At 41.2% G+C, this 4,881-nt stretch overlaps 1 pseudogene; it reads left to right on the top strand.

Moving 5' to 3' along the window:
* The first annotated feature begins 3,929 nt into the window (after window positions 1-3,929).
* LOC125939205 (uncharacterized) lies at window positions 3,930-4,027 on the top strand (annotated as a pseudogene).
* Window positions 4,028-4,881: the final 854 nt, after the last annotated feature.

Below are 4,881 nucleotides of genomic sequence, written 5' to 3'. Positions count from 1 at the left end.
TATCTCAGCCCTGTTTTACTCATTTGCTTTAGTTGTCTGTCTCTACTTGCACATGTATTTGGGACTGTTGACTGCTCTATCCTTACAGTGTTAAATAAACAATACACTGGAAACAGTATATGAAAATGGGATGCGTCTTGTCTTCATTTTGACTGAACTTCTAATAGGATATATACCATGACAGATATGAAGCAAACTCCCAAATGCAGAACTATAAAGGAAGTGGTCAAGAACCAGTTTATTGACTCTTGAGCTTTTCTTTACCTGCTACACTTCAAGAATATGTTGCAGTGTAGATGGAGAGAGCGCTTTATCTGAGAAAGATTTTTTTGGAGAAGATTCTGTTGGGACCCTCATCCGCATATCCCAGCAACGGGGGTTGGGGCAGAGATCACCTATTTCACTGCCTCAAAGCGAGCATGAGGGGGCTTTACGTGGACCAAATGAGATGTCCAATATGTGCCCCTGTGATTTGGGATACAAAGCAGACTGGGGTTTAATTCGCATTGGAGGAAATCTGGAGGACAAAAAAGGTGATACTGTTGGCGGCTGAGCAGCTTAGATGGTAGAATGCAAGGAAGCTGCTATTCCAAGTGGGGAATAACCGAACCCCTGTTCAGTGGCCAGTCCAAAGGGGTGTGAATATTTCCAACGGACAGAATGGGGGCCACACAGGAAAGTGTGGGATGCTCCGGAGCCATATGAAGTCCTGCAGAAGGATGGTGTGATGCAGACAGCCAGCATCCTTTTCAGTGAATGGCTGGAGAACCAAGTGGGGGGGGGGGGGGGCGGAGAGAGGCCAACTGAAAGGGATGCATCACCCCTGTCACAGGTACTTCGGCCAGAGCAACCCAGTAGGTAAGCCTCTGCCAGTGCTCATGGCAGAAAGACAATTTTAGACATCTGGGACAGTCTTTAATCCTAACTTACAGTGTTATCGATTTAAGTAAGCAATCCCCCTGCCCCCGTTTCCCTCCTCTCTGTGCTCCAACCCCGGAGAGGTGAGAAGCACTAGCTTGGAGAAGAAAAGCAGCCGGAGAAAGACCACACATCCCTTTCCTCCTGCAACACTCAGCCCACGACGAGACTAACAAGTGGAGAGAAGATCTGAGGTTCAGTCAATTGAAATTTTTGATTATTTTGAGGGCTGGATTTTATCTCATTTTTAAAGTTTATTTATTTATTTTGAGGGGGGAGGGGCAGAAGAGAGGGAGAGAGAGAATCCTAAGCAGGCTCCAAGCTATCAGCACAGAGCCTAAACTGTGAGATTGTGACCCGAGCCGACATCGAGAGTTGCATGCTTAACCAACTGAGCCACCTAGGTGCCTTGAGGCCTGGATTTTAGATTTCTGACTTAAGATTCTGCAGTTTGAAGTAACAGAGGTACATCTATTACCTGGCAGTTAACAGAAAATCATGGGATCTGGCCAAGAAGATTAATAATATCTTCTGATTATGTTCTTAATGTTGGTGGAATTTTATCCAGGGGAACGGAGAGGGGAGCATCCCTGGCTGCATCTGTGAGGATCAATGGAAAAGTAAAATAAAGCTGTATTTTGGTCATGTCCCATGAGTTGTGCTGGTTAGAATATTGATACTTATATCTTTATTTCTAGAACCATCACAGACCACTTCACAAGATAGGGCTGTTAGTACCTTTATTCTTCTCTTCAATAAGCTTCTCAGTCTCTCAACTGCTGCCACCTGCATTTAACTCCTGAAATGTCAACGTTAAAAACATAACTTCTAAAGCCATTACTATGTCTTCAATGCTTCATCATGCTTTATTTAATACATAGATTTCTGATTTCAGTTAGAAGGATATAGCTTGTAGCATACCAATGCTCCCATCAAGAAAACCTGAAAAAGCTCAGTGCCAAAAACATGTTTGAAGGCATCTGAGTCAATATGGACTTGAGGTACCAGTATATTGGAGAGAAAGACATGTTACTGAGAAGGAGCTTCCCATTCTGCCTGAAGTGATACCTCGGGGCACTTGCCAGTTCTGGGCATGGGGACCGAGACTGAAAAGTTGGGTAGAAGGTGAAGGCTAAGGAGAATCAGAACCGGTCAAAAGTCAGCAATCTTGCAAGGCTGAGGCGGTGAACATTGGAGTGTGGGGGCTGTCAAGACAGCCAAGACTTGAGGGGACAAAATCTTGGAAAGAAAAAGGGAGTACAGAGAATTTAACCCAACACTTGGCTAGTTTTCTCCTTGAGGCATTTGCTGATTCTTTTTTTAAATGTTTATTTGTTTATGTTGAGAGAGAGCACAGGGGAAGGGCAGAGAGAGAGAGGGAGAGAGAGAATCCCAAGCAGGCTCCACACCATCAGTGTAGAGCCTGACTTGGGGCCTGATCCCACGAACCGTGAGACCACGACCTGAGCCAAAATCAAGACTCAGATACTCAACCGACTGAGCCGCCCAGGCACCCCTCATTTACTGATTCCTAAGCTGAAAAGAGAAACTGAGCAGAAAGTGGTTGAAAAGCCAGGTGGGAGTCTTTGGTAGCCTCACAGTGCCAGATAAGAAGATAAAAATTGAAGCCATGGAGGAAGTGCTCTAGTAAACGCCCCAGGCTTTGTTTGGAGAGCTAAAGTCTAGGTGTGCGCACAACTAAGAGAAAAGTCAGACCGTGAAGAGACTGTAGGGCAGCTTCAAATCTAAATGCACTGTGTATTGGGGTTTCCTGCACCCACATCTGTCACCTGCCAGAGAATAGGGTGAATCCTCTCTGATAGAAGATAACATCACCCAGAGCCTCTGCGATTTTTCATATATAATGCCTACTATTTGATGAAAAGTTACTACTTGTTTCAAGAAACAGGATTAAGAGAGAGAATAGACCTGCAAATGACTCAAATGTCAGTTACCAGACACAGACTTTAAACAGATTATGTAGATTTTCCCTGTCTTCATGAAATAATTTTGGTAAGGCTTATTTTGCTGGAATTTCATCCATTTTTATCAAAATTCTCAACATCATGGGCATGGGGCTATTAATAATATCTTCTGATTATGTTCTTAATGTTGGTGGAATCTGTAGTTACGTCTTCCTTACATTCTTTGTACTGGTCATTTGTGCCTTCTTTTTATTCCCCCTTAACAGTTTTCCCAAGTGTTTCTCACTTTTCTTAATCTTTCCAAAACACAACCTTTTGTTTCTCTTGATTCTCTATTATATATTACTTATTAGCCTTTTGTCTTTATTATTAACTTTCTTTTACTTTTTGTAGATTTTTTTCTTTTTCTAGTTTCTTGAGATAGATGTTCAGCTCATTGCCTTTCAACTTAATTTCTGTCTTCTCTATTTCTTTCTTTATTTTTTATTTTAGAGACAGAGAGAGAGAGCACAAGCAGGGGAGAGGGGGAGAGAAAGAGAGAGAGAGAGAGAGAGAGAGAGAGAGAGAGAGAATCTTCAGCAGGCTCCCGACATAGGGCTTTGCCTGGATCATGGCCTGAGCTGAAATTAAGTCAGACATTCAACCGACTGAACCATCCAGGCACCCCCTCCACCTAATTCCTTTCTGATATAATAAAGACTATAAGTGTTGCCTTAAATGCTAAACATTTTTGATACATATTTTGATATATTTTTATTATCACACAGTTACAAATACTTTCTAATTTCCTTTTTGATTTCTTTTTTGAGTCATAGGTTATTCGGAAGCATATTTATTACTTTTCAATAGATGGTTAACTTTTACATATGGTTTGTTATTAACTTTCATCTTAATGTCATTTCGGTCAGAGAATATAGTCTGTATGACTTCAGCCTTCTGGAATACAAACTTGCTTTAGGGCTAGATTTTTGACCCTCCTTTTTTTCTGGTAAATATTTTATATGTGCTAGGTGATTTGTTGCTTAGACCCCCACATACTTGCCGTACTACCAGGTTTAGTGGGTTTCATTGATAGGCTTTGCTGTGGTGCTCTCTTCAGCAGCACATCCACTAAAATTGGAACAATATAAAGAAACTCAGCACAGCCCCTGCACATGCTAACGTGTGAAGCGTTCCATATTAAAAACAAACAAACAAACAAAGCAAACAAAGATGGCCTTTCCTATGAAGAACTTGCAAGTCTGGGAAGTGTTGTGTGATCCCTCTGTGACATTGCTTTCTTGTCAGTACAGCATGGTGGCCTGACTCCATAGTCTACAAACACCCCTTCATAATCTCTGCTGTATTATTCTAATTTTTCATGAACCTATATGTATTCATATGGTTAAAAAAAGATTAAAAAATTAATAAATCCACTAATGTTCATTGAAGCACCGTTCACAATAGCCCAAATTTCCTTCTTCTTATAAGACACCAGTCATCCAGCATGGCCTCATTTTAAATTGATTATATCTGCAAAGACCCTATTTCTAAATAAGGTCACCTACTTCTAACTAAGGTACTTTGGGTTAGGACTTCAACATCTTTTTTTTTGGGGGGGGGAATGTAATTCAATCCATAACAGGGACAGTGATATTCTATGTTCACATACGGGAGTCCAAACAAAGGGCAAAATTCCCTCCAAAATGCAGAGCAAGCAGTAAATGCCCTCAAAGCCTCTCACACAAATGGCCTGCGATTTAAGGTCCACCCTCAAACTCTTATCCCAGACTAACAACAATCAAATTATTTTTGCCTAACCTTTGCTTCTACCTCCCTTCCATATAAATGGACAGTCAGTGGCCATTTAACTCCCTTCAGATTGTCTTCCAATTTCCACACTACTCTCTTTTATTCTCTCTTCAGCATCTTTATTAGTTTGGCTCTTCACATGATGTGTAGAAGGTTATCAATAAAGCAATACATTAAAATTGTTACTGAAACCCTAACATTTTCCTTTAAACTATCCTGAGTAGAAATAATCCTGGGTGGGTAGTAT

Source organism: Panthera uncia (genome assembly GCF_023721935.1).
Source record: "Panthera uncia isolate 11264 chromosome B2 unlocalized genomic scaffold, Puncia_PCG_1.0 HiC_scaffold_24, whole genome shotgun sequence".
NCBI lineage: Eukaryota > Metazoa > Chordata > Mammalia > Carnivora > Felidae > Panthera > Panthera uncia.
Note: the sequence above shows the minus strand (reverse complement) of the source record. Positions and strands in the feature narration are given on the sequence as shown.